Raw genomic sequence first — 12,618 nt, 5'->3', positions numbered from 1 at the left:
ATGACCCACCCTTTTTTGAAGATTCACCTGCAGAATGGCATAAACATTAACCCTTATATGTACAAGGTAGGAACAAGATATTAAAAAAGAAGCTTTGGTTGTGTATTGCTATTGTTGTTGTTGTTGTTGGTCACATGGTGTCAGCTTGTTAGGTCTTGCCGTGTCCAGTAGGGTTGTGTCTAAGTTTGGAGTGGGATGTCCCATAGGGAATAGTTCCAAACCAATCATATGGAAGATTCTCAGTAGATGGCCTGTTTTACTTTCTAATTTCTTTTTTTTTGTCAAGGAATCAAGCATGGGAATTTTATTGCTGGTTATTTCTGAACACGGGATATCTCTTTGTTATATCACTGAACACAATACAGAAAATAGGAATGTTTTATTAAGTAGAGTCTCACAAGTTTGTCTAGAACAGCTGACTTTTACATACTTAGTACGCATTTAGTACACTTTAGTAGTGCATGGCAAGCTTGTTTTTAATAACCTTTCCTCAAACATGTCAAGATATTGTATGTATTCACAAATAACTGTAGGAGACAAATCTCCCTTTTAAAGACCTTTAAAGGGCATGTTATGTTGGGAACAATTTGTGCTGCTCAATGTGCCACTTTTGTCAATTTTACTGGAAACAAGTGTACAACATACAAACTACAGAAGTATAAATAGCAGGAACACCTCTTTGGGGTCATGAGTGAAATATCAGCAAAGAAGACTGGGACATACACAAAAACAAAACGGAAAAACAGTCCAAAGGGGGTGACCCAGGACACAATCAGTTCAGAGACACTGCAAAAACAACCAGACACTGGCTTAGTAACGCTCAAGTAGGAGCTTGGATGGAAACACAAATGTCTGTGTGTGGGTGTGTGTGTATGCTGGGAAAGTTAAATAGTCCATGCAGTGGATTATGGAAGAGGTGAGCTGAGGTGAAACCAGGGAAGTGCTAGGTCACCACACTCTTATAGCACTCACAACTTGCACGCAAACATTCTCCATCCATTCTTCCATCAGTTCTTCTATCCATCCAACAGAGAGTATGGAGTCTATCCCAGGGGACTCCAAGGCAGGGGACACTCTGAACAGTGTTCAAATCCATCATGGGGCTGCAATCGCACACACACTCATACACCCATTCACACACTACAGGCAATTTAGAGATGCCAGTCAGCCTACAACACTTGCCTTTGGACTGGGGGAGGAAACCAGAGATCCAGAGAAAACCCCCAAAGCACAGGGTTAACATACAAACTCGACACACACACCACCAATCCTGGAGTTGCAAGGCAAACATGCTACCACGAATGATTTTATTTACTACAGCACTGTAAAATTCTTGATTCTGATTGGTCAGAAGGTAGGACAGTAGCTCTGACAGTATTTCCAGCAGCAAGGCAAATCACATGTTTCCATTAAATGCACTTGTTCTAATGTTGATTGTTTCTGTAGTGCTTGAACAGGGATGTGTACAGTATGGTGGATGAAGTTAAGAAAAAAAAGAAATCTTGCATAATTGTTGTTATGGTGAAGTTTTCAGCGAGATGATTATTAGGCATTTTTCGAAGGAGTCTCCTCTGTCAGCGTTTTGTAATAGCCAGGTGTAAAGCCCTATGTTTTCAGACAGGGGAAGATCTTGAAGATGGAGGACTCCGTGTTTTGCCGTTTCACTGTACGATCACGAGCTGAATGTTTATGTGAATTAACTTCAAGAGAGAGAAAAAGAGAGAGGCGGGTAAGACAACCGCTGTTTATAGCTAATGAACTAATTGTTCCACAAGCTTAAATGTAAATGTGTCGTAAATAGAGGAAATAAATAAAGAAATGTAATCACTGGCAAATTGTTGTGGTATAAGAGAAATAAAACATTTCCTCCAACGTGCAATACAGCTGCAATGTGGCATTGTCTCTGTATCATGCGGCCCTAGTCTGCAGTTGAACTAAGTTGTTCTAGCAACATTTTTCTCAGCTATATGACGTAAGTGATGATGCATAGAGTGAGAGGCAGGATGTAGAGGCAGTGTGTGAAGAGATGCAGTTGCTCCAGAAACGTAGTGATTAAATGCTGACGAGTGAATCATCTCTGCTCTGGCTGTCACTGCACCATCTGTCAGTCACAGCTTTGCTACCGCAGCATCACTGCACACCTTATATTCTTATGTTTTTGCTGAGTTTTCCTTGGAGAAATTCCGAAAGCAAATGCTCAGCTGAGATCCGTTATGTCTGAGGCATGTAGGGATAATCGGTTATGTATCACATTTAAACAAAGCCAAAACAAGGTGTTATGACATTCATTTCTTAATTTCTATCAGGACAAATCTGTAAATAAAAAATACACTAAAGAGAATGTTGGAATGTTATAATGGCAGCAAGCACAAATAAGGTCTCTTCTCACTGCACTCAACCCCAGGTTATTGTGATAACCCCAGGGTAGAGGAACGTAGATGTAGAAACAGATGTGGTGCAAAATGTGTACAGTGTGAAACAATGCTGTGTTAGAATGGTGCAACTAGATACTAAGCAGCAGACAATCAATCAATGTCAAATTGTGACGGAAGATGTGTTAAGCTGAGCAAAGAGGAGACAGTTTTATTTGTATGTCAGACAGTTATGGTCAGTAAAGTGTGTGGCACAAACTGGATGACACAGTCAGAAATAACCAAGCATTTAAGGAACTGACTGAAAATTTTACAGAAACTGGATATCAGTGCATGCCTGGTCAACTACATGACAAAGGTAAAAAGGCAAAAAAAAAGAAGATTAGAAAGCTGTGAAAGCGGCTCGAGCACATAATGGAAGACATCCTCTTTTTTCTCACTGATGTGAAAGTGTGAGACATCATGGTGCAAAAATTCAAATAAGAATGTAAAGCCAGGATTTAGGGATACACGGTGTGAAACGTCAGAATGTGAACAGCCAGGATTAAATGTGAACCCTGGATAAAGTATGAGCAGTGTGAAACGCCAAGCAAAACAACCTAGGATTCTGTTTACCCAGTGTTTACAATCACCCAGGGGAACTATTTCAAGTGTGAAAAGCCCTATACAGGCATAGACCTTTTCAACATCAGTAAAAATGTGTGAAGGGTTACTGTCAATCAAATCAGTAAAGACAGAATGCATGAAAAAAGGTTACATTTGATCAAGAACAGTATAATTCAGACCTCTGCAATTGCAGGGTTTTATTAATTCCAGCACACAATCACAATAATCATGAATAAAGTGTGTGGAAATAAACCACAACACAGAAATGAATGATAGGTGAGCTAATCCAAAATCCAAATCCCTTTTTTTCTACTGCCTTGACGCTGTGATGCAGTATCCTCATACACACTTCCATATGTGTCCTTTTGTGTTTGAAGATTATAAGAAGCTTTTATATGGATATTCAGGAAGGTTTCTATACAGACCTTATGCATGCTTTGTGTGTTCCATATTTAGTCCTATGGCAGGCCTCCAGTTCCCCAGCATATCCAGCATGTGTGTAGGTTTATTGCTGATTAAAGCAAAGCTGGGCTCTGTTGAGAGCTTGGTATGGTGCTAAGCGATGTGTGTGTGCTGTGTGTGTTGCATTCATTTCATACATAGAACGTGTTTTGTCTCTCAGAAATGTCTTAAAATGAATTGTCCCTCAGCACTGTTGTGTCTTTACATCCTGCAGTATTCCTGAGATAAATGATCCATAGTAAACTGAGCAAAAATGAATTACTATGTGCCTCTACACACCTCTTCTGAGCATACATCAGGTCCCCATCAGGTCCTGTTTATTATACTAGCATTTTAATCTGTCTTGAAGGCCACAATTCCACCTTTTTCTTTAATATAATTCTCTACATTTTTCTTTATATGTGTCTGGATTGCTTTGGTACTGAATGGCTCCTCTACTCATTCAAGGGCCAAAATAACAATTCATGTAACTCATCCGAATTTACTAAATGATACACAGGAGTATAAAATACTAGTAGTGCTACTAATACTAGCAGTAGTGCTGTACTTTATGCAAGACTTTTCACACTTGGAATAGTAACCCCTGAGTGACTGTGAACAGAATCCTGGTCCTGTTTCACATTTCACACTGCTCATACTTTACCCAGGGTTAACAATCAATCCTCGCTATTCATAATCTGATTTTTCACACTGCACATCCCCAAAGTCTGGATTAACCTTCGCATATTTTTCAGTGTCAACTGACATGACTGGATAAATACAGCGCAACCGCTTTAAATAACGGCTTACATTAAGTGTCAGGTGTATTTAGAGTTTGATTTATGAATATGTCTAAGTATACCTGAAGAGAAGTAAACTAGGTGCCAAGGACATAAGTTATTAGTTTAGTTTTACAGGTAACACTACACCTCTGGTGGATGCCAAATATACAGTTTTTTTTAATGTGAACTCACCTCAAAGCTCATACGTGATAAATTATGAGACAAGGTCACATACATAACAGGACTGTTTTCTGTTAATTTGGTTCTTTGCGCCACATCGGTCACTTCCATCTGTTGATGGCGTCAGTTGACTGAACATTGCTTATTTATTTGATTCATTTTTTTTGTTTTGTTCTGTTTGGCTGCATTTTCTCACACATTTCAGTATCGCACTGTATCACAAATGAGCTGGTGTGCTAATCCAGCCCATGTGCTGTGGCACAAGGCTGCAGAAAGAGTTCGAGAAATATGCTGATGTGCGTAAGATGAACTTGATGCAAAAGCTTTTGAGTTATATTGACCGTGTCTGGTAGTGCATGTGTCTGTGACCATATGTGAACCTCCTAAATGGGATTGGAAATGTTTTGATTGCCTGGTGTATGTGTGTCTCCTGAGCAAGGCATCACCATGCTGTTACACTACACACACTTCACTTAACCCTCATGTGTGTGCATCTCAGCTTATGACCTACTTTACTTTTTCTTTCTATTAATACACCTTTGAAACTTTTATTATTGAACAACTCATTACCTGACACAGAAATGTGAAATACCTGGAGGAACCTCACACAGGAACGAGAGGAGAACACACTCAGACTGTAACTTGAGCTAATGATCAAACCTGGGACCCTGGAGCTATGAGGAGGCAATGCTATCACCATGCTGTCCATCATTTTAGTTGCAGTTTGTAAAAATGAAAAAAAAAAAAAAGACATTTCTAGACATATTCTAACAAATGGATGGGAAATTCCTGAGAAAAATGTGATTTTCAATAGTGCCATGCAGTGGATTTTTGTAGTTTCTTAATTTTAGTGTTTTATTTATTCAATCAATCTTCAGTGTAGTGGTTAAGAAGAAGAAAAAGAAGCCTTTATTTGTCACACATACATTAGGAAATTGGAGTCAGAGATCAGGATCAGCCATGATGCAGCATCCTGGAAGAGCAAAGGTTTAGAGTCTTGCTCAAAAGGCCCGACAGTAGCAACTTGGTGGTGCAGTGGTTTTAATCCTTGACCTTCTGATCAGTAACCCAGAGCCTCAACCACTTGAGCCACCGCTGAAGAAGGAGAAAACAAACATTCTGGAGGTTAGTGGTCAAAAGATTGGGTTCACTATTGCACCCTTAACCCTATCTGCTCTAGGGGCGAGTTAACATGGCTGGCACTGACCCCAGCTTCTTAACAAGCTGGGATAAAAGGATAATTTACACCATACTGTAATGTGCTGTATATGTGACACATTAATGTTTTCTTCTTCAGTAACTGCTCTATTATGGTTAGGTTGGTGGGCAGTCCATCCCAGAGAACAATTCATGTTTACTGTTCGCGTATAGGGGCAATTAAGCCCTATTGCATGTTTTTGGGAGAAAGGGATCCTAGAGGAAACCTACTGTATGCAAACACTGAGACATGCTGCACAATGAGCTCTGCAAAATCAGTGAAACTCTACAATCTGACGTCATCACAACACGCATTCTGCCAAAGCTTTCTGTGATTCAAATGAGTCGAACATGAGTTCAGCTATAAGAAAAACTAAAAACATATGTCACAAAAATACATATCATCACTGTTAGGTGTTTACAAGAAGAATCCTGTGCTTGCAAATTCAAGTCGAACTCTGCAAGTAGCATCACTAATTTTGAAAAAGCCGCAGCAACATCAAGCATTTTTGGCTGCAACAATCACAAAAAAAAAAAAAAAAATCTCTGCAAAATCCTAGAGGAATTGTTTAGTGTTTTCATTGCAATGGTAATTTGCATTGCAGAGAACAGAGTTTAAAATACAAACTGCTTCTTGATGTTAACAATATATATACACATTAATGTTTAGGGCTGACTTTTCTAAACTTTTATGGTTAAACTGGGCTTTACACCGCACATTGTTGTTATAAAATAAAAACATTATTGCTCTTGACATGGCATTAGAATAACCTGGAGAAATTCAGCAGCTCATAGCTTCACGAGGTTGATTTAACTGATTTTAACATGCCTAAAGGAAGACTTTCACAGCAGGAAAAGTTTTTAAGTCAAGATGACCTTTGACTCTGGCTCCGTCTCATCTTTGCTCATCGGTGCCCTTGTATCTCTCCATTTTTGTAAGCACAGCTTTCTTAGACTAGCTTGCCCTTCTTTGACCATCTGACCACGTGACTCTAATCCCCTCTGATACCTGAAGAGAAGCTTTCAGACCATCAGCTTTCAGGCGATCCATTATCTGCTAATTTAGTCCAGCACACTGGAAAAAGGAGCATGTGGTCAGTCAGATTTAAGCATAGAGATTACTTTGATAAAAATCTATATAATACTTTTCTCAACAAAATGTGATTTCATTGCTTAGACTAAACTTCATTTACAATTACTCGATTGAATGATGTACAGTGAGTGTGATCAATTCATGTAAAACCAACTATATTGTAAAATATCCCAAGGAATTTGGCGCTAATAGGAACTATAACTATAGTAATAAATTTAGGCAACATGTTAATGTGTCTGAAAATTCAGTGAGCTTTTTTTTCTGAGCACAAAATGAATGAAATGCACAAGCACTTATATTTGATGTTCAATTCCTGTTTTGGTGCCATGCAAAAGATAATTTTATAGATATAGAACTGCAAAAGATAAAATTCTATGTACCACAATTTAGCTGAATTCTCTAATCTGATTGATCAGAAGGCTGATATTCATTCATTATCAATAACAGCATTTCTGATAATAGTTCTGGCTGTAATTTAGTACCTTTTCCCACCCCAGGAATCTCTTCATGATTACTTTGTTCTTTCCTGTTTGTCAGTAACTTGACAAGCTGCAGTTTCTATGCTTGTCTCAGGACAGAGACATTTAAAATAAAACAATTAAAAGTACGACATGTTTTTTTTAATTTGTAAACAATAAAAATATTTGTGGGGAGTAAATTGCTTTAGGATGTGCTTTTTCTCTAAAACAATCAACTTTGCTGTAATAACATAAACCCCACTTCACATCGTGCCCCATCACACCACCCAGACTTTCATTATTTTCCTCTAACAACCCTCTTGACTGTATTTCATTCCTTACATAATTATGATATTAAATAAAAACGTACTGACCGGGCATAGAGCAGTTTCATCAGAGAGATAGACATTCCAAATTATCACAGGGCTTTAAAAATGTGATTAGATTTTATACTGTTGTCACACTTTCTAGCCTTTGGCAATGAAGCAAAGTGCAATAATCTTTCAGGAGCAAATTAAAACGCTTTCATCAAGCCTCCTGGATACAAAATATTAAAACATTTCCAGTGCACAGGGTTTTTTTTTGGTGTGTAAAATAAAGTCAAAGAAAATGTGCAATTATTTAGTAGCAACAATATATTCGATTTATACAACAGATATACACTTTAATAGGAACATCTGCATAATCATGAATCGGAGAAATGCGTATAATAATGCAGAAACAAACCAAGAGCAGCAGTTCACATCAGAATGAGGAAAAAGTGTGATCTCAGAATTTATGTCGGTGCCAGATAGACTGGTTTGAGATACAGATAGACCTGCTGATCTTCTGGGATTTTCACTCACTCCCGTCTCTGAAGATCCCCACTGTAAGCTCTGATTCCTGTCCTGGAACCCGATCTGCTGTAGCTCATGTTGTGTGTTCTGAGATGCTTTTCTGCTCACCACCATGATAAAGACTGTCTGTTTAAGTCTGGACATGACCTTCCTCTGACCTGTCAGCCTTTTTCTGCCTGATGACCAAATTATTGTTCTTGGCTTGTCGTTGATTTTCCGCTTTCTTATAAGAGCTACAATCAGCCAGAGTGAACAATCAGCCATAAGCTTTTTATTATTCCAATCAAATGTGGTTGATCCAAATAAGACCCAAAGTGGACAGGTTGAAGATTAGAAAAACTGTCTAGTCTGTGCTTATGATAGCCTTGGATTCTTGTTCTTGGATGAAAGGAAAAGAACCTGATGCAGTTGTTCTGATGTTGTAGCTTATCTGACTCAAAGTTAGATGATTTGTGCGTTCTGACATGCTTTCTTCTCAACACAGATATAAACAGTGATTCCTGGCAGCTCAAACAAATCTGGGCAGTTTCCTCTGACCTCTGATCTCAAAGTTTTTCCATCCACACAACTGTTGTTTTTGGTTTTTTGTTGTTGTCACCAGGTGTAAAAACCCAGGAGATAAGCATCAAACCAATGCCAATCTGGCATCAACAACCATTCAATGATCAAAGTCACATCACAATATTTTACACATTTTGAACATTAGATAAATCTCTTGACTCTTGTCTGCATGATTTGATGATCTGTTGTGCTCCTGTCACATGATTGGCTGATTGGATAACTGCATAAATGGTGCATGTGTTCCTATTAAAGTGATTAGAGAGTGTACTTCTTTGGGTTGTACAGTACTTGCAGCCATTACTTTCTCTGGTCACTGAGAAACCAAAACACCAAAACTATTAAATAAATAACCACTGATTAGCATCCTGCTGACTGTGTACTGTAATCATTTAAAACATTTTCCATAATCCAGGTCATGAAAAAAAACTACAGGAGTGGAGAATCTAAAATCTCAAAATTTTCATTATAAAAGGAAAGTCTTGCCCTCAGCAGCAAAGAGCACCACATTTACAGAGAAAGTGCTTAAAATATAATAGAAATTATGTCGTTAGAATTTCCCCCAGGCTGTTTTTTCTCTCTTCATGGGTTTGAAAGTAGACCTAATTGAGTTTTCAAAACTTCCAGACTATTCTAGGCGATTCTAGCAGCATGCAGTCATCACTGTGAACCTATTATTATCATTATTGTTATAGTCTTGTTATTCACCAGGACTTCCTTCTGACTGTCGGCATCTCTAGAATAGAAATGAAACTGTCACTTAAACACACTGTTAAGTAGAGATCGAAGCACATATTATTATTCAGTGAAGTGGAATTGTCCAGTGAAACAGGCTGATTTGTGAGGGATGTGGTAGAGAATAAACATTACAGCATTTATCTAACTATCTATCTATCTATCTATCTATCTATCTATCTATCTATCTATCTATCTATCTATCTATCTATCTATCTATCTATCTATCTATCTATCTGTCTGTCTGTCTGTCTGTCTGTCTGTCTGTCTGTCTGTCTGTCTGTCTGTCTATCTATCTATCTATCTATCTATCTATCTTATGTAGTGCTTATTTTACACAGGGTCATGGGGAACCTGGAGCCTAGGGGACTGGGGACACAAGGTGGGGGACACCACTGGACCTATTGTAGGACACAATCAATAATAAATAAATTTTTTGAAGGTTGTGTGATTTTGTGTTTTGCTTGGAGTTTTAATATTTTAATAGTTTTAAAGGCATTATTTTTTATTTATTTCATTTGTATTTTTTGTGTATTTATTTAATTCATTCATTCGTTTATTTAATAGCAATGTTTTTTTTCTCTATCAACAAACATCTATTAGCATTTTATGGTATGAAATAAGTTCAGTAAAAGGCTCATTTTGTACATTTTTATAAAAGTACTTTATCACATTTTATGTTTCTTTTTTTGCACTGAGTGGCTTTGCAGAAGCAGAGTGCGACCAAATCTCCTACCCTTAGACTGCGCTCTTTTCGCTGATTTATACTGCCTTCATTCCTTAATCCCACAGCTTTTAGAGAACACACAGAGAGAAATCCCTCAAGTTGTTGGAGCTCAGGCTGAGCCGCAAAGCTGCATAATGCCACCTTTCGAGTTTCCTGTCACCCATTTTTATCTCTAGGAGGTGCTGCATATGAAATCCACTGCAGACTGAAAGCTCTTTTAAGTGATAGCTCGCTTATAAGTGTACAAACTTTCTGTGTGGAGGAAAGAGTCTTCAGTCTGATGGTGCAGAATCTGAAAAAACCCAGTTTATTCTTATGTTAAACAGAGTGACTTCTGGTGAAAGGAGCTGCACCAACCATTGGCAGCTAGATGTGGACGTGTCCAGTGGTTTGAATTTTTCACTTTTTCCAACAGGCTACTACTGAAATTGTGAACCTGATTTAAAGATGCTGATCTTTTTCCTGTCTCAATATCTATTCCCTTTTTATATTTACTATCTTCAGGTATCAAAACTGTGTTGAATTCTATGTTGGAAGAATTCTGCAAATAAATCAGACTTTTCTAGAAACCAGGGTTAGGGTGGTTTGATTCCCGCCTGTTCACTCCATGCTTCGGGGGTTTCTGCTGGGCTTCCTACACCAGCCCGGAGATGCATCTGGTGAGTGTGGGTGTGATTGTGCCCTGCAATGTCCAGGGTGTCCCCTGCCGGGTGCCCCAAGTCCTCATGGATAGTCCCAGGGCTCCTTGTGGCCCTGCATAGGACAAGCTGTTCAGAAGATGGATAGATGGATTGATGGACTCATATCCTGTATATTTGTTTAGCTTAGCATTTTTAAAGAAAATATGAAAGTGTCAACATGTGCTCTCATATTCGAACAGCCCTCATTCCCTTAACTACCCCTTGACAACAAATGAATACACCACCCTATTTTCTAGCTTTCTCCTCCCTCACTGTCTTCTTTCCCTCCATCATTAGTTCAGCTAGCTAACAACACAACCCAGTGTAAATGTAAAACCATTCCACAGCCTGTTTTTCCCCTGCTGTAACCGTGGAGTGTGGCAAATGTACACAGCAGTGCTAATGTGGCATAAAAGTTGACCCCAGACAGTTGCCTCAGAGTTAATTATAGAGGGATAGAAACATTCTCATACAACAGAATGCCTTCTATATGGAAAATTACCAGACAGGAGCAGAAACACACTAATGCTCTAATCCTAGTGTCTTTTTTTTTTGGTAGGTCAAATGAGCATAGAACCACCATTTTAGGAAGGTATAGTTTGTTTAAAAATATTTCTTTTTCGAATAGCTTGCAGCATCAACTGATCCGAAACACCTTCTAAAAATATCACTTAAATCCTATCCACAGTGCTTCTCTCAGAGTGCATCTGCAATGACGTGTCTTCTTTATATATTTAAAATTTAGTGGGTTTTAAATTAAAACTCCATGAGGAAGATTTTAGCAGGTTTGCCTTCCTGAAATAACTAAGATGTTTCCATTACACATGGCAATGACGTTGCCTTATTACATCATCAACTACAATCATATTGTAGCATATGTGAATATGAAGCGAGGATTCAAATCACGAGTAACGTGAGTCATAATTAATGTTTAGCTCATTTTCTGAAAGGTGAGCGTGAAAAATTACTAATCTTCATGTTTTTCTTGTTTTCCTGATACGTCTACTTTACCTGTATCTGTGTATGCAAACATGCCATCAGGAGAATTTGATGCAAGGTTACAGTATATGCCTGTTTTGATAAATATGTTTATGTAAGTCATAATGAAGTTAGGCTGTTAGGAAGCAGATTTTACAGTGATATTGGTTTAAAATGAGACATGGTTAGAAAAAACATCCAGAACCTGAAGGGTGAGCGAGGAGAAAGCTGTAGGCTTTAGGAGGCTGAGCCACTTGGCAAGAAAAGTAATTACACTGTACGGGTCAGTGAATGGCAGTGCGGATAAAATCAGTGGCATGTGTGTAAATGCTGCAGAAAAAAATCAAACTGTATTTCAGCATTATTGAAGAAGAACCTGATGAAGAAAAAGAAGAAGATGAAGGAGATGAAGGTGATGAAGGAGAACTGAGGGGCCTTTATTATTGCCACATATACATTACAGCACCTTATAATTAATTTCTTCGCATATCCCAGCTGAGGAAGTTGGGGTCAGAGCACAGGGGCAGCTATGATACAGCACCCCTGAAGCAGGGAGGGTTAAGGGCCTTGCTTAATTGCCCCACAGTGGAGCAGTGAGTTGTAGATCAGAGGACCTTGTTCCCAAGATTCATAACCACTTGAACCACCACTGACCCTACCCTGATATTTCACAACATGCAATTCTATTTTTTATTTTTTATTCCAATTCCATTTTTAGAATAGAATATATCAGAATAGATCTATTGTAGTAACCAATAGTTTTATTGGGTTTCTGCTATTGTGGATCATCCACTTCAAGGATCAATAAGGCATTCTGAGATGCTTTTCAGCTCAACACGGTTGTAAAGAGTTGTTATTTGAGTAACTGAACCAGTTTCTATAAAGTGTTTGTTCTGCCCGCAGTCACTCACTGGACTGTTTTTTTTTTTTTTTGGCTCGTTTGTGTTTGACACCATTCTGTGTACACGGTAGAGA

General features: G+C 38.4%; 1 protein-coding gene across 4 annotated transcripts in view; it reads left to right on the top strand.

Annotated features, from left to right (window-relative positions):
* The window catches only part of ppfia4 (PTPRF interacting protein alpha 4), a 109,572-nt gene that overhangs the window by 57,007 nt on the left and 39,947 nt on the right, over window positions 1-12,618 (top strand). The window lies entirely within an intron of this gene.

This window comes from Hemibagrus wyckioides, linkage group LG21, assembly GCF_019097595.1.
Source record: "Hemibagrus wyckioides isolate EC202008001 linkage group LG21, SWU_Hwy_1.0, whole genome shotgun sequence".
In the NCBI taxonomy this organism is placed as follows: Eukaryota; Metazoa; Chordata; class Actinopteri; order Siluriformes; family Bagridae; genus Hemibagrus; species Hemibagrus wyckioides.
This window is presented reverse-complemented; position numbering and strand designations above follow the sequence as displayed.